At 46.6% G+C, this 19,441-nt stretch overlaps 19 non-coding genes across 19 annotated transcripts; all 19 read right to left on the bottom strand.

Annotated features, from left to right (window-relative positions):
* Positions 1–265: 265 nt before the first annotated feature.
* TRNAR-CCU (transfer RNA arginine (anticodon CCU)) lies at positions 266–338 on the bottom strand. Its single transcript has one exon. It is a non-coding gene; the product is annotated as a tRNA-Arg (tRNA).
* A 374-nt stretch (positions 339–712) lies between these two features.
* On the bottom strand, positions 713–805 carry TRNAI-UAU (transfer RNA isoleucine (anticodon UAU)). Its single transcript is given in 2 exon segments — positions 713–748; positions 768–805. It is a non-coding gene; the product is annotated as a tRNA-Ile (tRNA).
* Positions 806–1,796: 991 nt separating this feature from the next.
* Positions 1,797–1,869, bottom strand: TRNAR-CCU (transfer RNA arginine (anticodon CCU)). Its single transcript has one exon. It is a non-coding gene; the product is annotated as a tRNA-Arg (tRNA).
* Positions 1,870–2,246: 377 nt separating this feature from the next.
* TRNAI-UAU (transfer RNA isoleucine (anticodon UAU)) lies at positions 2,247–2,339 on the bottom strand. Its single transcript is given in 2 exon segments — positions 2,247–2,282; positions 2,302–2,339. It is a non-coding gene; the product is annotated as a tRNA-Ile (tRNA).
* A 991-nt stretch (positions 2,340–3,330) lies between these two features.
* Positions 3,331–3,403, bottom strand: TRNAR-CCU (transfer RNA arginine (anticodon CCU)). Its single transcript has one exon. It is a non-coding gene; the product is annotated as a tRNA-Arg (tRNA).
* A 377-nt stretch (positions 3,404–3,780) lies between these two features.
* On the bottom strand, positions 3,781–3,873 carry TRNAI-UAU (transfer RNA isoleucine (anticodon UAU)). Its single transcript is given in 2 exon segments — positions 3,781–3,816; positions 3,836–3,873. It is a non-coding gene; the product is annotated as a tRNA-Ile (tRNA).
* A 991-nt stretch (positions 3,874–4,864) lies between these two features.
* Positions 4,865–4,937, bottom strand: TRNAR-CCU (transfer RNA arginine (anticodon CCU)). The gene has a single exon. It is a non-coding gene; the product is annotated as a tRNA-Arg (tRNA).
* A 374-nt stretch (positions 4,938–5,311) lies between these two features.
* On the bottom strand, positions 5,312–5,404 carry TRNAI-UAU (transfer RNA isoleucine (anticodon UAU)). Its single transcript is given in 2 exon segments — positions 5,312–5,347; positions 5,367–5,404. It is a non-coding gene; the product is annotated as a tRNA-Ile (tRNA).
* A 991-nt stretch (positions 5,405–6,395) lies between these two features.
* TRNAR-CCU (transfer RNA arginine (anticodon CCU)) lies at positions 6,396–6,468 on the bottom strand. The gene has a single exon. It is a non-coding gene; the product is annotated as a tRNA-Arg (tRNA).
* A 375-nt stretch (positions 6,469–6,843) lies between these two features.
* On the bottom strand, positions 6,844–6,936 carry TRNAI-UAU (transfer RNA isoleucine (anticodon UAU)). The gene is given in 2 exon segments: positions 6,844–6,879; positions 6,899–6,936. It is a non-coding gene; the product is annotated as a tRNA-Ile (tRNA).
* A 991-nt stretch (positions 6,937–7,927) lies between these two features.
* Positions 7,928–8,000, bottom strand: TRNAR-CCU (transfer RNA arginine (anticodon CCU)). The gene has a single exon. It is a non-coding gene; the product is annotated as a tRNA-Arg (tRNA).
* A 374-nt stretch (positions 8,001–8,374) lies between these two features.
* TRNAI-UAU (transfer RNA isoleucine (anticodon UAU)) lies at positions 8,375–8,467 on the bottom strand. Its single transcript is given in 2 exon segments — positions 8,375–8,410; positions 8,430–8,467. It is a non-coding gene; the product is annotated as a tRNA-Ile (tRNA).
* Positions 8,468–9,905: 1,438 nt separating this feature from the next.
* On the bottom strand, positions 9,906–9,998 carry TRNAI-UAU (transfer RNA isoleucine (anticodon UAU)). The gene is given in 2 exon segments: positions 9,906–9,941; positions 9,961–9,998. It is a non-coding gene; the product is annotated as a tRNA-Ile (tRNA).
* A 1,438-nt stretch (positions 9,999–11,436) lies between these two features.
* On the bottom strand, positions 11,437–11,529 carry TRNAI-UAU (transfer RNA isoleucine (anticodon UAU)). The gene is given in 2 exon segments: positions 11,437–11,472; positions 11,492–11,529. It is a non-coding gene; the product is annotated as a tRNA-Ile (tRNA).
* Positions 11,530–14,054: 2,525 nt separating this feature from the next.
* Positions 14,055–14,127, bottom strand: TRNAR-CCU (transfer RNA arginine (anticodon CCU)). The gene has a single exon. It is a non-coding gene; the product is annotated as a tRNA-Arg (tRNA).
* Positions 14,128–14,501: 374 nt separating this feature from the next.
* TRNAI-UAU (transfer RNA isoleucine (anticodon UAU)) lies at positions 14,502–14,594 on the bottom strand. The gene is given in 2 exon segments: positions 14,502–14,537; positions 14,557–14,594. It is a non-coding gene; the product is annotated as a tRNA-Ile (tRNA).
* Positions 14,595–16,033: 1,439 nt separating this feature from the next.
* TRNAI-UAU (transfer RNA isoleucine (anticodon UAU)) lies at positions 16,034–16,126 on the bottom strand. The gene is given in 2 exon segments: positions 16,034–16,069; positions 16,089–16,126. It is a non-coding gene; the product is annotated as a tRNA-Ile (tRNA).
* A 1,441-nt stretch (positions 16,127–17,567) lies between these two features.
* On the bottom strand, positions 17,568–17,660 carry TRNAI-UAU (transfer RNA isoleucine (anticodon UAU)). Its single transcript is given in 2 exon segments — positions 17,568–17,603; positions 17,623–17,660. It is a non-coding gene; the product is annotated as a tRNA-Ile (tRNA).
* Positions 17,661–19,098: 1,438 nt separating this feature from the next.
* TRNAI-UAU (transfer RNA isoleucine (anticodon UAU)) lies at positions 19,099–19,191 on the bottom strand. The gene is given in 2 exon segments: positions 19,099–19,134; positions 19,154–19,191. It is a non-coding gene; the product is annotated as a tRNA-Ile (tRNA).
* Positions 19,192–19,441: the final 250 nt, after the last annotated feature.

Below are 19,441 nucleotides of genomic sequence, written 5' to 3'. Positions count from 1 at the left end.
AGGGGCGGTATTAAAGGGTAACCTCTAAGGGATCGGTCAGTCTCAGCAGTCTAGGGCGTTCTCTGCATTCAAAGAAGATAGCGTTACACTGAATTGCTCTTCTTGGGACATAGAAATTGCCTTTTCATGTTAGTACGCGGTCAGGTTTGGCACGATCCGCTTCAGAAGCAAGCGAGACAATCACCCCGGGAAGAGGAGGCTTGAGAACTTTTAATTTGGACCTAAAACACGTCCAGGGTACGCTTGTAAAGCTTAGGCTGACAAACACCCCAGATGGGACTCGAACCCACAATCCCTGGCTTAGGAGGCCAGTGCCTTATCCATTAGGCCACTGGGGCTGGATGCAGGGCACAAGCCTTATGATTCTATTTTTCAAAGAAAGCAGACATGCACCAGCCATCCAAATGCATTATCCAGATGGGACTTGTACCTTTTGCGTTCCAAATCTAAAGCTTTCTTATTGGCGTGCTTGCGTTCTTTCGAGAAGAGCCAGGGGTGCCTTTCTTGACTCCTTTGGATGACACAGTCACAGGATATTGTTAATGGTGAAGAAGAAGAAGAAAAGCTTAATGGAGGGCCAGGACTCTTCCAAACCACACAAGTTTGCCTGATTTGTGATTCCGTGGTGTTGATAGATGAGGATGAGGCGCCTTGAGAGACTGTGCTGCCTCGCTGCTGTTCTCAAAAAACAGATGAGGGAAGCAAGAAAGGATGCTCCAGGTGAGGCTCGAACTCACAACCTCGGCATTGCTCGACAGTTACTGCTTTATAAGTACCGCGCGCTGACCGATTGCGCCACTGGAGCTTACGTGAGGTGCTGCGGGCTTGCTTTGTTTGCATGATATTTCCCAAACGATCACCGTTAAGATCGCTGACAGTAAAGATGCTCTGAATCTACTCAAAGTCGTTTTACTTCACTCTTACTGATATATGAAGTCGTACTGTCCAAGGTGCTGGCAGGTTTCATGTTGAAGGAAGTTTGTCTCCAGAATCCAGCATATCAACCCAGACCCACAGAAATAGATAGTTTAGGGTCACCTGAATTAAAGTGTGTTTTCTCCTTGTGAATGGGTGCCTCCGTTGCCGAGATATCGCTGCCTTTGTCAACATGCAAACGAGCTATTTGGAGCAACGAGGGCGTTGCCGCTTACCTCTTTGGAGCAATGGCAACACCCTCGTTGCTCCAAAGAGCTCATTTGAGTATTGACAGAAAGAGAGAGCACTCAGGAAAGGAGGCACCCATTCGGAAGGGGGAAACACCGTTGGATTCAGGTGACCCTAACCTATCTCTCTGCGGGGCTGGTTTGCTATGCTGGGCTTGGTTACAGACTCCTTTTTTAAAAATGCAATGTGGGTGACATTGGAATGGTTCCTTATAGCGCTGTGGAGTTAGCCTGTATTTTTAGCAATCCATGCGTGTGCCCTATCCCAACAACATAGGATTGCATTGTAAAGAAATTCTGTTTGTAAAAAAAATTCACAATTGGAGGCAGATGGATATCTCCGATTCCGTACCCCGTGTTTGTCTAGGCAATGGGATATAAAGGAAGAATAAAGCAAGGTGCTGTCTTTTTCAAAAGCATAGGGCGTTCTCTGCATTCAAAGAAGATAGCGTTACACTGAATTGCTCTTCTTGGGAGATAGAAATTGCCTTTTCATGTTAGTACGCGGCCAGGTTTGGCACGATCCGCTTTAGAAGCAAGCGAGACAATCACCCCGGGAAGAGGAGGCTTGAGAACTTTTAATTTGGACCTAAAACACGTCCAGGGTACGCTTGTAAAGCTTAGGCTGACAAACACCCCAGATGGGACTCGAACCCACAATCCCTGGCTTAGGAGGCCAGTGCCTTATCCATTAGGCCACTGGGGCTGGATGCAGGGCACAAGCCTTATGATTCTATTTTTCAAAGAAAGCAGACATGCACCAGCCATCCAAATGCATTATCCAGATGGGACTTGTACCTTTTGCGTTCCAAATCTAAAGCTTTCTTATTGGCGTGCTTGCGTTCTTTCAAGAAGAGCCAGGGGTGCCTTTCTTGCCTCCTTTGGATGACACAGTCACAGGATATTGTTAATGGTGAAGAAGAAGAAGAAGAAAAGCTTAATGGAGGGCCAGGACTCTTCCAAACCACACAAGTTTGCCTGATTTGTGATTCCGTGGTGTTGATAGATGAGGATGAGGCGCCTTGAGAGACTGTGCTGCCTCGCTGCTGTTCTCAAAAAACAGATGAGGGAAGCAAGAAAGGATGCTCCAGGTGAGGCTCGAACTCACAACCTCGGCATTGCTCGACAGTTACTGCTTTATAAGTACCGCGCGCTGACCGATTGCGCCACTGGAGCTTACGTGAGGTGCTGCCGGCTTGCTTTGTTTGCATGATATTTCCCAAACGATCACCGTTAAGATCGCTGACAGTAAAGATGCTCTGAATCTACTCCAAGTCGTTTTACTTCACTCTTACTGATATATGAAGTCGTACTGTCCAAGGTGCTGGCAGGTTTCATGTTGAAGGAAGTTTGTCTCCAGAATCCAGCATATCAACCCAGACCCACAGAAATAGATAGCTTAGGGTCACCTGAATTAAACTGTGTTTTCCCCTTGTGAATGGGTGCCTCCGTTGCCGAGATATCGCTGCCTTTGTCAACATGCAAACGAGCTATTTGGAGCAACGAGGGCGTTGCCGCTTACCTCTTTGGAGCAATGGCAACACCTTCGTTGCTCCAAAGAGCTCATTTGAGTATTGACAGAAAGAGAGAGCACTCAGGAAAGGAGGCACCCATTCGGAAGGGGGAAACACCGTTGGATTCAGGTGACCCTAACCTATCTCTCTGCGGGGCTGGTTTGCTATGCTGGGCTTGGTTACAGACTCCTTTTTTAAAAATGCAATGTGGGTGACATTGGAATGGTTCCTTATAGCGCTGTGGAGTTAGCCTGTATTTTTAGCAATCCATGCGTGTGCCCTATCCCAACAACATAGGATTGCATTGTAAAGAAATTCTGTTTGTAAAAAAAATTCACAATTGGAGGCAGATGGATATCTCCGATTCCGTACCCCGTGTTTGTATAGGCAATGGGATATAAAGGAAGAATAAAGCAAGGTGCTGTCTTTTTCAAAAGCATAGGGCGTTCTCTGCATTCAAAGAAGATGGCGTTACACTGAATTGCTCTTCTTGGGACATAGAAATTGCCTTTTCATGTTAGTACGCGGCCAGGTTTGGCACGATCCGCTTCAGAAGCAAGCGAGACAATCACCCCGGGAAGAGGAGGCTTGAAAACTTTTAATTTGGACCTAAAACACGTCCAGGGTACGCTTGTAAAGCTTAGGCTGACAAACACCCCAGATGGGACTCGAGCCCACAATCCCTGGCTTAGGAGGCCAGTGCCTTATCCATTAGGCCACTGGGGCTGGATGCAGGGTACAAGCCTTATGATTCTATTTTTGAAAGAAAGCAGACATGCACCAGCCATCCAAATGCATTATCCAGATGGGACTTGTACCTTTTGCGTTCCAAATCTAAAGCTTTCTTATTGGCGTGCTTGCGTTCTTTCAAGAAGAGCCAGGGGTGCCTTTCTTTCCTCCTTTGGATGACACAGTCACAGGATATTGTTAATGGTGAAGAAGAAGAAGAAGAAAAGCTTAATGGAGGGCCAGGACTCTTCCAATGCACACAAGTTTGCCTGATTTGTGATTCCGTGGTGTTGATAGATGAGGATGAGGCGCCTTGAGAGACTGTGCTGCCTCGCTGCTGTTCTAAAAAAACAGATGAGGGAAGCAAGAAAGGATGCTCCAGGTGAGGCTCGATCTCACAACCTCGACATTGCTCGACAGTTACTGCTTTATAAATACCGCGCGCTGACCGATTGCGCCACTGGAGCTTACGTGAAGTGCTGCGGGCTTGCTTTTTTTGCATGATATTTCCCAAACGATCACCGTTAAGATCGCTGACAGTAAAGATGCTCTGAATCTACTTCAAGTCGTTTTACTTCACTCTTACTGATATATGAAGTCGTACGATACAAGGTGCTGGCAGGTTTCATGTTGAAGGAAGTTTGTCTCCAGAATCCAGCATATCAACCCAGACCCACAGAAATAGATAGCTTAGGGTCACCTGAATTAAAGTGTGTTTTCCCCTTGTGAATGGGTGCCTCCGTTGCCGAGATATCGCTGCCTTTGTCAACATGCAAACGAGCTATTTGGAGCAACGAGGGCGTTGCCGCTTACCTCTTTGGAGCAATGGCAACACCCTCGTTGCTCCAAAGAGCTCATTTGAGTATTGACAGAAAGAGAGAGCACTCAGGAAAGGAGGCACCCATTCGGAAGGGGGAAACACCGTTGGATTCAGGTGACCCTAACCTATCTCTCTGCGGGGCTGGTTTGCTATGCTGGGCTTGGTTACAGACTTCTTTTTTAAAAATGCAATGTGGGAGACTTTGGAATGGTTCGTTATAGCGCTGTGGAGTTAGCCTGTATTTTTAGCAATCCATGCGTGTGCCCTATCCCAACAACATAGGATTGCATTGTAAAGAAATTCTGTTTGTAAAAAAAATTCACAATTGGAGGCAGATGGATATCTCCGATTCCGTACGCCGTGTTTGTCTAGGCAATGGGATATAAAGGAAGAATAAAGCAAGGTGCTGTCTTTTTCAAAAGCGTAGGGCGTTCTCTGCATTCAAAGAAGACAGCGTTACACTGAATTGCTCTTCTTGGGACATAGAAATTGCCTTTTCATGTTAGTACGCGGCCAGGTTTGGCACGATCCGCTTCAGAAGCAAGCGAGACAATCACCCCGGGAAGAGGAGGCTTGAGAACTTTTAATTTGAACCTAAAACACGTCCAGGGTACGCTTGTAAAGCTTAGGCTGACAAACACCCCAGATGGGACTCGAACCCACAATCCCTGGCTTAGGAGGCCAGTGCCTTATCCATTAGGCCACTGGGGCTGGATGCAGGGCACAAGCCTTATGATTCTATTTTTCAAAGAAAGCAGACATGCACCAGCCATCCAAATGCATTATCCAGATGGGACTTGTACCTTTTGCGTTCCAAATCTAAAGCTTTCTTATTGGCGTACTTGCGTTCTTTCAAGAAGAGCCAGGGGTGCCTTTCTTGCCTCCTTTGGATGACACAGTCACAGGATATTGTTAATGGTGAAGAAGAAGAAGAAAAGCTTAATGGAGGGCCAGGACTCTTCCAAACCACACAAGTTTGCCTGATTTGTGATTCCGTGGTGTTGATAGATGAGGATGAGGCGCCTTGAGAGACTGTGCTGCCTCGCTGCTGTTCTAAAAAAACAGATGAGGGAAGCAAGAAAGGATGCTCCAGGTGAGGCTCGAACTCACAACCTCGGCATTGCTCGACAGTTACTGCTTTATAAGTACTGCGCGCTGACCGATTGCGCCACTGGAGCTTACGCGAGGTGTTGCGGGCTTGCTTTATTTGCATGATATTTCCCAAACGATCACCGTTAAGATCGCTGACAGTAAAGATGCTCTGAATCTACTCCAAGTCGTTTTACTTCACTCTTACTGATATATGAAGTTGTACGATCCAAGGTGCTGGCAGGTTTCATGTTGAAGGAAGTTTGTCTCCAGAATCCAGCATATCAACCCAGAAACGCAGAAATAGATAGCTTAGGGTCACCTGAATTAAACTGTGTTTTCCCCTTGTGAATGGGTGCCTCCGTTGCCGAGATATCGCTGCCTTTGTCAACATGCAAACGAGCTATTTGGAGCAACGAGGGCGTTGCCGCTTACCTCTTTGAAGCAATGGCAACACCTTCGTTGCTCCAAAGAGCTCATTTGAGTATTGACAGAAAGAGAGAGCACTCAGGAAAGGAGGCACCCATTCGGAAGGGGGAAACACCGTTGGATTCAGGTGACCCTAACCTATCTCTCTGCGGGGCTGGTTTGCTATGCTGGGCTTGGTTACAGACTCCTTTTTTAAAAATGCAATGTGGGTGACATTGGAATGGTTCCTTATAGCGCTGTGGAGTTAGCCTGTATTTTTAGCAATCCATGCGTGTGCCCTATCCCAACAACATAGGATTGCATTGTAAAGAAATTCTGTTTGTAAAAAAAATTCACAATTGGAGGCAGATAGATATCTCCGATTCCGTACCCCGTGTTTGTCTAGGCAATGGGATATAAAGGAAGAATAAAGCAAGGTGCTGTCTTTTTCAAAAGCATAGGGCGTTCTCTGCATTCAAAGAAGATAGCGTTACACTGAATTGCTCTTCTAGGGACATAGAAATTGCCTTTTCATGTTAGTACGCGGCCAGGTTTGGCACGATCCGCTTCAGAAGCAAGCGAGACAATCACCCCGGGAAGAGGAGGCTTGAGAACTTTTAATTTGGAGCTAAAACACGTCCAGGGTACGCTTGTAAAGCTAAGGCTGACAAACACCCCAGATGGGACTCGAACCCACAATCCCTGGCTTAGGAGGCCAGTGCCTTATCCATTAGGCCACTGGGGCTGGATGCAGGGCACAAAACTTATGATTCTATTTTTCAAAGAAAACAGACATGCACCAGCCATCCAAATGCATTATCCAGATGGGACTTGTACCTTTTGCGTTCCAAATCTAAAGCTTTCTTATTGGCGTACTTGCGTTCTTTCAAGAAGAGCCAGGGGTGCCTTTCTTGCCTCCTTTTGGATGACACAGTCACAGGATATTGTTAATGGTGAAGAAGAAGAAGAAAAGCTTAATGGAGGGCCAGGACTCTTCCAAACCACACAAGTTTGCCTGATTTGTGATTCCGTGGTGTTGATAGATGAGGATGAGGCGCCTTGAGAGACTGTGCTGCCTCGCTGCTGTTCTAAAAAAACAGATGAGGGAAGCAAGAAAGGATGCTCCAGGTGAGGCTCGAACTCACAACCTCGGCATTGCTCGACAGTTACTGCTTTATAAGTACCGCGCGCTGACCGATTGCGCCACTGGAGCGTACGTGAGGTGCTGCGGGCTTGCTTTTTTTGCATGATATTTCCCAAACGATCACCGTTAAGATTGCTGACAGTAAAGATGCTCTGAATCTACTCCAAGTCGTTTTACTTCACTCTTACTGATATATGAAGTCGTACGATCCAAGGTGCTGGCAGGTTTCATGTTGAAGGAAGTTTGTCTCCAGAATCCAGCATATCAACCCAGACCCACAGAAATAGATAGCTTAGGGTCACCTGAATTAAACTGTGTTTTCCCCTTGTGAATGGGTGCCTCCGTTGCCGAGATATCGCTGCCTTTGTCAACATGCAAACGAGCTATTTGGAGCAACGAGGGCGTTGCCGCTTACCTCTTTGGAGCAATGGCAACACCCTCGTTGCTCCAAAGAGCTCATTTGAGTATTGACAGAAAGAGAGAGCACTCAGGAAAGGAGGCACCCATTCGGAAGGGGGAAACACCGTTGGATTCAGGTGACCCTAACCTATCTCTCTGCGGGGCTGGTTTGCTATGCTGGGCTTGGTTACAGACTCCTTTTTTAAAAATGCAATGTGGGTGACATTGGAATGGTTCCTTATAGCAATGTGGAGTTAGCCTGTAATTTTAGCAATCCATGCGTGTGCCCTATCCCAACAACATAGGATTGCATTGTAAAGAAATTCTGTTTGTAAAAAAAATTCACAATTGGAGGCAGATGGATATCTCCGATTCCGTACCCCGTGTTTGTCTAGGCAATGGGATATAAAGGAAGAATAAAGCAAGGTGCTGTCTTTTTCAAAAGCATAGGGCGTTCTCTGCATTCAAAGAAGATAGCGTTACACTGAATTGCTCTTCTTGGGACATAGAAATTGCCTTTTCATGTTAGTACGCGGCCAGGTTTGGCACGATCCGCTTCAGAAGCAAGCGAGACAATCACCCCGGGAAGAGGAGGCTTGAGAACTTTTAATTTGGACCTAAAACACGTCCAGGGTACGCTTGTAAAGCTTAGGCTGACAAACACCCCAGATGGGACTCGAACCCACAATCCCTGGCTTAGGAGGCCAGTGCCTTATCCATTAGGCCACTGGGGCTGAATGCAGGGCACAAGCCTTATGATTCTATTTTTCAAAGAAAGCAGACATGCACCAGCCATCCAAATGCATTATCCAGATGGGACTTGTACCTTTTGCGTTCCAAATCTAAAGCTTTCTTATTGGCGTACTTGCGTTCTTTCAAGAAGAGCCAGGGGTGCCTTTCTTGCCTCCTTTGGATGACACAGTCACAGGATATTGTTAATGGTGAAGAAGAAGAAGAAAAGCTTAATGGAGGGCCAGGACTCTTCCAAAGGACACAAGTTTGCCTGATTTGTGATTCCGTGGTGTTGATAGATGAGGATGAGGCGCCTTGAGAGACTGTGCTGCCTCGCTGCTGTTCTAAAAAAACAGATGAGGGAAGCAAGAAAGGATGCTCCAGGTGAGGCTCGAACTCTCAACCTCGGCATTGCTCGACAGTTACTGTTTTATAAGTACCGCGCGCTGACCGACTGCGCCACTGGAGCTTACGTGAGGTGCTGCGGTCTTGCTTTTTTTGCATGATATTTCCCAAACGATCACCGTTAAGATCGCTGACAGTAAAGATGCTCTGAATCTACTCCAAGTCGTTTTACTTCACTCTTACTGATATATGAAGTCGTACGATCCAAGGTGCTGGCAGGTTTCATGTTGAAGGAAGTTTGTCTCCAGAATCCAGCATATCAACCCAGAAACGCAGAAATGGATAGCTTAGGGTCACCTGAATTAAAGTGTGTTTTCCCCTTGTGAATGGGTGCCTCCGTTGCCGAGATATCGCTGCCTTTGTCAACATGCAAACGAGCTATTTGGAGCAACGAGGGCGTTGCCGCTTACCTCTTTGGAGCAATGGCAACACCCTCGTTGCTCCAAAGAGCTCATTTGAGCATTGACAGAAAGAGAGAGCACTCAGGAAAGGAGGCACCCATTCGGAAGGGGGAAACACCGTTGGATTCAGGTGACCCTAACCTATCTCTCTGCGGGGCTGGTTTGCTATGCTGGGCTTGGTTACAGACTCCTTTTTTAAAAATGCAATGTGGGTGACATTGGAATGGTTCCTTATAGCGCTGTGGAGTTTGCCTGTATTTTTAGCAATCCATGCGTGTGCCCTATCCCAACAACATAGGATTGCATTGTAAAGAAATTCTGTTTGTAAAAAAAATTCACAATTGGAGGCAGATGGATATCTCCGATTCCGTACCCCGTGTTTGTCTAGGCAATGGGATATAAAGGAAGAATAAAGCAAGGTGCTGTCTTTTTCAAAAGCATAGGCCGTTCCCTGCATTCAAAGAAGATAGCGTTACACTGAATTGCTCTTCTTGGGACATAGAAATTGCCTTTTCATGTTAGTACGCGGCCAGGTTTGGCACGATCCGCTTCAGAAGCAAGCGAGACAATCACCCCGGGAAGAGGAGGCTTGAGAACTTTTAATTTGGACCTAAAACACGTCCAGGGTACGCTTGTAAAGCTTAGGCTGAAAAAGCCCCCAGCAGGGACTCGAACCCACAATCCCTGGCTTAGAAGGCCAGTGCCTTATCCATTAGGCCACTGGGGCTGGATGCAGCGCACAAGCCTTATGATTCTATTTTTCAAAGAAAGCAGACATGCACCAGCCATCCAAATGCATTATCCAGATGGGACTTGTACCTTTTGCGTTCCTAATCTAAAGCTTTCTTATTGGCGTGCTTGCGTTCTTTCAAGAAGAACCAGGGGTGTCTTTCTTGCCTCCTTTGGATGACACAGTCACAGGATATTGTTAATGGTGAAGAAGAAGAAGAAAAGCTTAATGGAGGGCCAGGACTCTTCCAAACCACACAAGTTTGCCTGATTTGTGATTCCGTGGTGTTGATAGATGAGGATGAGGCGCCTTGAGAGACTGTGCTGCCTCGCTGCTGTTCTAAAAAAACAGATGAGGGAAGCAAGAAAGAATGCTCCAGGTGAGGCTCGAACTCACAACCTCGGCATTGCTCGACGGTTATTGCTTTATAAGTACCGCGCGCTGACCGATTGCGCCACTGGAGCTTACGTGAGGTGCTGCGGGCTTGCTTTTTTTGCATGATATTTCCCAAACGATCACCGTTAAGATCGCTGACAGTAAAGATGCTCTGAATCTACTCCAAGTCGTTTTACTTCACTCTTACTGATATATGAAGTCGTACGATCCAAGGTGCTGGCAGGTTTCATGTTGAAGGAAGTTTGTCTCCAGAATCCAGCATATCAACCCAGACCCACAGAAATAGATAGCTTAGGGTCACCTGAATTAAAGTGTGTTTTCCCCTTGTGAATGGGTGCCTCCGTTGCCGAGATATCGCTGCCTTTGTCAACATGCAAACGAGCTATTTGGAGCAACGAGGGCGTTGCCGCTTACCTCTTTGGAGCAATGGCAACACCCTCGTTGCTCCAAAGAGCTCATTTGAGTATTGACAGAAAGAGAGAGCACTCAGGAAAGGAGGCACCCATTCGGAAGGGGGAAACACCGTTGGATTCAGGTGACCCTAACCTATCTCTCTGCGGGGCTGGTTTGCTATGCTGGGCTTGGTTACAGACTCCTTTTTTAAAAATGCAATGTGGGTGACATTGGAATGGTTCCTTATAGCGCTGTGGAGTTAGCCTGTATTTTTAGCAATCCATGCGTGTGCCCTATCCCAACAACATAGGATTGCATTGTAAAGAAATTCTGTTTGTAAAAAAAATTCACAATTGGAGGCAGATGGATATCTCCGATTCCGTACCCCGTGTTTGTCTAGGCAATGGGATATAAAGGAAGAATAAAGCAAGGTGCTGTCTTTTTCAAAAGCATAGGGCGTTCTCTGCATTCAAAGAAGATAGCGTTACACTGAATTGCTCTTCTTGGGACATAGAAATTGCCTTTTCATGTTAGTACGTGGCCAGGTTTGGCACGATCCGCTTCAGAAGCAAGCGAGACAATCACCCCGGGAAGAGGAGGCTTGAGAACTTTTAATTTGGACCTAAAACACGTCCAGGGTACGCTTGTAAAGCTTAGGCTGAAAAAGCCCCCAGCAGGGACTCGAGCGCACAATCCCCGGCTTAGAAGGCCAGTGCCTTATCCATTAGGCCACTGGGGCTGGATGCAGGGCACAACCCTTATGATTCTATTTTTCAAAGAAAGCAGACATGCACCAGCCATCCAAATGCATTATCCAGATGGGACTTGTACCTTTTGCGTTCCTAATCTAAAGCTTTCTTATTGGCGTGCTTGCGTTCTTTCAAGGAGAGCCAGGGGTGCCTTTCTTGCCTCCTTTGGATGACACAGTCACAGGATATTGTTAATGGTGAAGAAGAAGAAGAAAAGCTTAATGGAGGGCCAGGACTCTTCCAAACCACACAAGTTTGCCTGATTTGTGATTCCGTGGTGTTGATAGATGAGGATGAGGCGCCTTGAGAGACTGTGCTGCCTCGCTGCTGTTCTAAAAAAACAGATGAGGGAAGCAAGAAAGGATGCTCCAGGTGAGGCTCGAACTCACAACCTCGGCATTGCTCGACAGTTACTGCCTTATAAGTACCGCGCGCTGACCGATTGCGCCACTGGAGCTTACGTGAGGTGCTGCGGGCTTGCTTTTTTTGCATGATATTTCCCAAACGATCACCGTTAAGATCGCTGACAGTAAAGATGCTCTGAATCTACTCCAAGTCGTTTTACTTCACTCTTACTGATATATGAAGTCGTACGATCCAAGGTGCTGGCAGGTTTCATGTTGAAGGAAGTTTGTCTCCAGAATCCAGCATATCAACCCAGACCCACAGAAATAGATAGCTTAGGGTCACCTGAATTAAAGTGTGTTTTCCCCTTGTGAATGGGTGCCTCCGTTGCCGAGATATCGCTGCCTTTGTCAACATGCAAACGAGCTATTTGGAGCAACGAGGGCGTTGCCGCTTACCTCTTTGGAGCAATGGCAACACCCTCGTTGCTCCAAAGAGCTCATTTGAGTATTGACAGAAAGAGAGAGCACTCAGGAAAGGAGGCACCCATTCGGAAGGGGGAAACACCGTTGGATTCAGGTGACCCTAACCTATCTCTCTGCGGGGCTGGTTTGCTATGCTGGGCTTGGTTACAGACTCCTTTTTTAAAAATGCAATGTGGGTGACATTGGAATGGTTCCTTATAGCGCTGTGGAGTTAGCCTGTATTTTTAGCAATCCATGCGTGTGCCCTATCCCAACAACATAGGATTGCATTGTAAAGAAATTCTGTTTGTAAAAAAAATTCACAATTGGAGGCAGATGGATATCTCCGATTCCGTACCCCGTGTTTGTCTAGGCAATGGGATATAAAGGAAGAATAAAGCAAGGTGCTGTCTTTTTCAAAAGCATAGGGCGTTCTCTGCATTCAAAGAAGATAGCGTTACACTGAATTGCTCTTCTTGGGACATAGAAATTGCCTTTTCATGTTAGTACGCGGCCAGGTTTGGCACGATCCGCTTCAGAAGCAAGCGAGACAATCACCCAGGGAAAAGGAGGCTTGAGAACTTTTAATTTGGACCTAAAACACATCCAGGGTACGCTTGTAAAGCTTAGGCTGACAAACACCCCAGATGGGACTCAAACCCACAATCCCTGGCTTAGGAGGCCAATGGCTTATCCATTAGGCCACTGGGGCTGGATGCAGGGTACAAGCCTTATGATTCTATTTTTGAAAGAAAGCAGACATGCACCAGCCATCCAAATGCATTATCCAGATGGGACTTGTACCTTTTGCGTTCCAAATCTAAAGCTTTCTTATTGGCGTGCTTGCGTTCTTTCAAGAAGAGCCAGGGGTGCCTTTCTTGCCTCCTTTGGATGACACAGTCACAGGATATTGTTAATGGTGAAGAAGAAGAAGAAGAACAGCTTAATGGAGGGCCAGGACTCTTCCAATGCACACAAGTTTGCCTGATTTGTGATTCCGTGGTGTTGATAGATGAGGATGAGACGCCTTGAGAGACTGTGCTGCCTCGCTGCTGTTCTAAAAAAACAGATGAGGGATGCAAGAAAGGATGCTCCAGGTGAGGCTCGAACTGACAACCTTGGCATTGCTCGACGGTTACTGCTTTATAAGTACCGCGCACTGCCCGATTGCGCTACTGGAGCTTACGTGAGGTGCTGCGGGCTTGCTTTGTTTGCATGATATTTCCCAAACGATCACCGTTAAGATCGCTGACAGTAAAGATGCTCTGAATCTACTCCAAGTCGTTTTACTTCACTCTTACTGATATATGAAGTCGTACGATCCAAGGTGCTGGCAGGTTTCATGTTGAAGGAAGTTTGTCTCCTGAATCCAGCATATCAACCCAGACCCACAGAAATAGATAGCTTAGGGTCACCTGAATTAAAGTGTGTTTTCTCCTTGTGAATGGGTGCCTTCGTTGCCGAGATATCGCTGCCTTTGTCAACATGCAAACGAGCTATTTGGAGCAACGAGGGCGTTGCCGCTTACCTCTTTGGAGCAATGGCAACACCCTCGTTGCTCCAAAGAGCTCATTTGAGTATTGACAGAAAGAGAGAGCACTCAGGAAAGGAGGCACCCATTCGGAAGGGGGAAACACCGTTGGATTCAGGTGACCCTAACCTATCTCTCTGCGGGGCTGGTTTGCTATGCTGGGCTTGGTTACAGACTCCTTTTTTAAAAATGCAATGTGGGTGACATTGGAATGGTTCCTTATAGCGCTGTGGAGTTAGCCTGTATTTTTAGTAATCCATGCGTGTGCCCTATCCCAACAACATAGGATTGCATTGTAAAGAAATTCTGTTTGTAAAAAAAATTCACAATTGGAGGCAGATGGATATCTCCGATTCCGTACCCCGTGTTTGTCTAGGCAATGGGATATAAAGGAAGAATAAAGCAAGGTGCTGTCTTTTTCAAAAGCGTAGGGCGTTCTCTGCATTCAAAGAAGATAGCGTTACACTGAATTGCTCTTCTTGGGACATAGAAATTGCCTTTTCATGTTAGTACACGGCCAGGTTTGGCACGATCCGCTTCAGAGGCAAGCGAGACAATCACCCCGGGAAGAGGAGGCTTGAGAACTTTTAATTTGGACCTAAAACACGTCCAGGGTACGCTTGTAAAGCTTAGGCTGACAAACACCCCAGATGGGACTCGAACCCACAATCCCTGGCTTAGGAGGCCAGTGCCTTATCCATTAGGCCACTGGGGCTGGATACAGGGCACAAGCCTTATGATTCTATTTTTCAAAGAAAGCAGACATGCACCAGCCATCCAAATGCATTATCCAGATGGGACTTGTACCTTTTGCGTTCCAAATCTAAAGCTTTCTTATTGGCGTACTTGCGTTCTTTCAAGAAGAGCCAGGGGTGCCTTTCTTGCCTCCTTTGGATGACAAAGTCACAGGATATTGTTAATGGTGAAGAAGAAGAAGAAAAGCTTAATGGAGGGCCAGGACTCTTCCAAAGCACACAAGTTTGCCTGATTTGTGATTCCGTGGTGTTGATAGATGAGGATGAGCCGCCTTGAGAGACTGTGCTGCCTCGCTGCTGTTCTAAAAAAACAGATGAGGGAAGCAAGAAAGGATGCTTCAGGTGAGGCTCGAACTGACAACCTCGGCATTGCTCGACAGTTACTGCTTTATAAGTACCGCGCGCTGACCGATTGCACCACTGAAGCTTACGTGAGGTGCTGCGGGCTTGCTTTTTTTGCATGATATTTCCCAAACGATCACCGTTAAGATCGCTGACAGTAAAGATGCTCTGAATCTACTCCAAGTCGTTTTACTTCACTCTTACTGATATATGAAGTCGTACGATCCAAGGTGCTGGCAGGTTTCATGTTGAAGGAAGTTTGTCTCCAGAATCCAGCATATCAACCCAGACCCACAGGAATAGATAGCTTAGGGTCACCTGAATTAAAGTGTGTTTTCTCCTTGTGAATGGGTGCCTCCGTTGCCGAGATATCGCTGCCTTTGTCAACATGCAAACGAGCTATTTGGAGCAACGAGGGCGTTGCCGCTTACCTCTTTGGAGCAATGGCAACACCCTCGTTGCTCCAAAGAGCTCATTTGAGTATTGACAGAAAGAGAGAGCACTCAGGAAAGGAGGCACCCATTCGGAAGGGGGAAACACCGTTGGATTCAGGTGACCCTAACCTATCTCTCTGCGGGGCTGGTTTGCTATGCTGGGCTTGGTTACAGACTCCTTTTTTAAAAATGCAATGTGGGTGACATTGGAATGGTTCCTTATAGTGCTGTGGAGTTAGCCTGTATTTTTAGCAATCCATGCGTGTGCCCTATCCCAACAACATAGGATTGCATTGTAAAGAAATTCTGTTTGTAAAAAATAATTCACAATTGGAGGCAGATTGATATCTCCGATTCCGTACCCCGTGTTTGTCTAGGCAATGGGATATAAAGGAAGAATTAAGCAAGGTGCTGTCTTTTTCAAAAGCATAGGGCGTTCTCTGCATTCAAAGAAGATAGCGTTACACTGAATTGCTCTTCTTGGGACATAGAAATTGCCTTTTCATGTTAGTACGCGGCCAGGTTTGGCACGATCCGCTTCAGAAGCAAGCGAGACAATCACCCCGGGAAGAGGAGGCTTGAGAACTTTTAATTTGGACCTAAAACACGTCCAGGGTACGCTTGTAAAGCTTAGGCTGAAAAAGCCCCCAGCAGGGACTCGAACACACAATCCCTGGCTTAGAAGGCCAGTGCCTTATCCATTAGGCCACTGGGGCTGGATGCAGCGCACAAGCCTTATGATTCTATTTTTCAAAGAAAGCAGACATGCACCAGCCATCCAAATGCATTATCCAGATGGGACTTGTACCTTTTGCGTTCCAAATCTAAAGCTTTCTTATTGGCGTGCTTGCGTTCTTTCAAGAAGAGCCAGGGGTGCCTTTCTTGCCTCCTTTGGATGACACAGTCACAGGATATTGTTAATGGTGAAGAAGAAGAAGAAAAGCTTAATGGAGGGCCAGGACTCTTCCAAACCACACAAGTTTGCCTGATTTGTGATTCCGTGGTGTTGATAGATGAGGATGAGGCGCCTTGAGAGACTGTGCTGCCTCGCTGCTGTTCTAAAAAAACAGATGAGGGAAGCAAGAAAGAATGCTCCAGGTGAGGCTTGAACTCACAACCTCGGCATTGCTCGACGGTTATTGCTTTATAAGTACCGCGCGCTGACCGATTGCGCCACTGGAGCTTACATGAGGTGCTGCGGGCTTGCTTTTTTTGCATGATATTTCCCAAACGATCACCGTTAAGATCGCTGACAGTAAAGATGCTCTGAATCTACTCCAAGTCGTTTTACTTCACTCTTACTGATATATGAAGTCGTACGATCCAAGGTGCTGGCAGGTTTCATGTTGAAGGAAATTTGTCTCCAGAATCCAGCATATCAACCCAGACCCACAGAAATAGATAGCTTAGGGTCACCTGAATTAAAGTGTGTTTTCCCCTTGTGAATGGGTGCCTCCGTTGCCGAGATATCGCTGCCTTTGTCAACATGCAAACGAGCTATTTGGAGCAACGAGGGCGTTGCCGCTTACCTCTTTGGAGCAATGGCAACACCCTCGTTGCTCCAAAGAGCTCATTTGAGCATTGACAGAAAGAGAGAGCACTCAGGAAAGGAGGCACCCATTCGGAAGGGGGAAACACCGTTGGATTCAGGTGACCCTAACCTATCTCTCTGCGGGGCTGGTTTGCTATGCTGGGCTTGGTTACAGACTCCTTTTTTAAAAATGCAATGTGGGTGACATTGGAATGGTTCCTTATAGCGCTGTGGAGTTAGCCTGTATTTTTAGCAATCCATGCGTGTGCCCTATCCCAACAACATAGGATTGCATTGTAAAGATATTCTGTTTGTAAAAAAAATTCACAATTGGAGGCAGATGGATATCTCCGATTCCGTACCCCGTGTTTGTCTAGGCAATGGGATATAAAGGAAGAATAAAGCAAGGTGCTGTCTTTTTCAAAAGCATAGGGCGTTCTCTGCATTCAAAGAAGATAGCGTTACACTGAATTGCTCTTCTTGGGACATAGAAATTGCCTTTTCATGTTAGTACGCGGCCAGGTTTGGCACGATCCGCTTCAGAAGCAAGCGAGACAATCACCCCGGGAAGAGGAGGCTTGAGAACTTTTAATTTGGACCTAAAACACGTCCAGGGTACGCTTGTAAAGCTTAGGCTGACAAACACCCCAGATGGGACTCAAACCCACAATCCCTGGCTTAGGAGGCCAATGGCTTATCCATTAGGCCACTGGGGCTGGATGCAGGGTACAAGCCTTATGATTCTATTTTTGAAAGAAAGCAGACATGCACCAGCCATCCAAATGCATTATCCAGATGGGACTTGTACCTTTTGCGTTCCAAATCTAAAGCTTTCTTATTGGCGTGCTTGCGTTCTTTCAAGAAGAGCCAGGGGTGCCTTTCTTGCCTCCTTTGGATGACACAGTCACAGGATATTGTTAATGGTGAAGAAGAAGAAGAAGAAAAGCTTAATGGAGGGCCAGGACTCTTCCAATGCACACAAGTTTGCCTGACTTGTGATTCCGTGGTGTTGATAGATGAGGATGAGGCGCCTTGAGAGACTGTGCTGCCTCGCTGCTGTTCTAAAAAAACAGATGAGGGAAGCAAGAAAGGATGCTCCAGGTGAGGCTCGAACTGACAACCTCGGCATTGCTCGACAGTTACTGCTTTATAAGTACCGCGCGCTGACCGACTGCGCCACTGGAGCTTACGTGAGGTGCTTCGGGCTTGCTTTTTTTGCATGATATTTCCCAAACGATCACCGTTAAGATCGCTGACAGTAAAGATGCTCTGAATCTACTCCAAGTCGTTTTACTTCACTCTTACTGATATATGAAGTCGTACGATCCAAGGTGCTGGCAGGTTTCATGTTGAAGGAAGTTTGTCTCCAGAATCCAGCATATCAACCCAGACCCACAGAAATAGATAGCTTAGGGTCACCTGAATTAAAGTGTGTTTTCCCCTTGTGAATGGGTGCCTCCGTTGCCGAGATATCGCTGCCTTTGTCAACATGCAAACGAGCTATTTGGAGCAACGAGGGCGTTGCCGCTTACCTCTTTGGAGAAATGGCAACACCCTCGTTGCTCTAAAGAGCTCATTTGAGTATTGACAGAAAGAGAGAGCACTCAGGAAAGGAGGCACCCATTCGGAGGGGGGAAACACCGTTGGATTCAGGTGACCCTAACCTATCTCTCTGCGGGGCTGGTTTGCTATGCTGGGCTTGGTTACAGACTCCTTTTTTAAAAATGCAATGTGGGTGACATTGGAATGGTTCCTTATAGCGCTGTGGAGTTAGCCTGTATTTTTAGCAATCCATGCGTGTGCCCTATCCCAACAACATAGGATTGCATTGTAAAGAAATTCTGTTTGTAAAAAAAATTCACAATTGGAGGCAGATGGATATCTCCGATTCCGTACGCCGTGTTTGTCTAGGCAATGGGATATAAAGGAAGAATAAAGCAAGGTGCTGTCTTTTTCAAAAGCATAGGGCGTTCTCTGCATTCAAAGAAGATAGCGTTACACTGAATTGCTCTTCTTGGGACATAGAAATTGCCTTTTCATGTTAGTACGTGGCCAGGTTTGGCACGATCCGCTTCAGAAGCAAGCGAGACAATCACCCCGGGAAGAGGAGGCTTGAGAACTTTTAATTTGGACCTAAAACACGTCCAGGGTACGCTTGTAAAGCTTAGGCTGAAAAAGCCCCCAGCAGGGACTCGATCCCACAATCCCCGGCTTAGAAGGCCAGTGCCTTATCCATTAGGCCACTGGGGCTGGATGCAGGGCACAACCCTTATGATTCTATTTTTCAAAGAAAGCAGACATGCACCAGCCATCCAAATGCATTATCCAGATGGGACTTGTACCTTTTGCGTTCCTAATCTAAAGCTTTCTTATTGGCGTGCTTGCGTTCTTTCAAGGAGAGCCAGGGGTGCCTTTCTTGCCTCCTTTGGATGACACAGTCACAGGATATTGTTAATGGTGAAGAAGAAGAAGAAAAGCTTAGTGGAGGGCCAGGACTCTTCCAAACCACACAAGTTTGCCTGATTTGTGATTCCGTGGTGTTGATAGATGAGGATGAGGCGCCTTGAGAGACTGTGCTGCCTCGCTGCTGTTCTAAAAAAACAGATGAGGGAAGCAAGAAAGAATGCTCCAGGTGAGGCTCGAACTCACAACCTCGGCATTGCTCGACAGTTACTGCCTTATAAGTACCGCGCGCTGACCGATTGCGCCACTGGAGCTTACATGAGGTGCTGCGGGCTTGCTTTTTTTGCATGATATTTCCCAAACGATCACCGTTAAGATCGCTGACAGTAAAGATGCTCTGAATCTACTCCAAGTCGTTTTACTTCACTCTTACTGATATATGAAGTCGTACGATCCAAGGTGCTGGCAGGTTTCATGTTGAAGGAAGTTTGTCTCCAGAATCCAGCATATCAACCCAGACCCACAGAAATAGATAGCTTAGGGTCACCTGAATTAAAGTGTGTT

The sequence above is a fragment of the Leptodactylus fuscus genome, chromosome 5 (genome assembly GCF_031893055.1).
Source record: "Leptodactylus fuscus isolate aLepFus1 chromosome 5, aLepFus1.hap2, whole genome shotgun sequence".
Lineage (NCBI taxonomy): Eukaryota > Metazoa > Chordata > Amphibia > Anura > Leptodactylidae > Leptodactylus > Leptodactylus fuscus.
The sequence above is the reverse complement of the archived record's forward strand: the minus strand, read 5'-3'. Positions and strand labels throughout refer to the sequence as shown.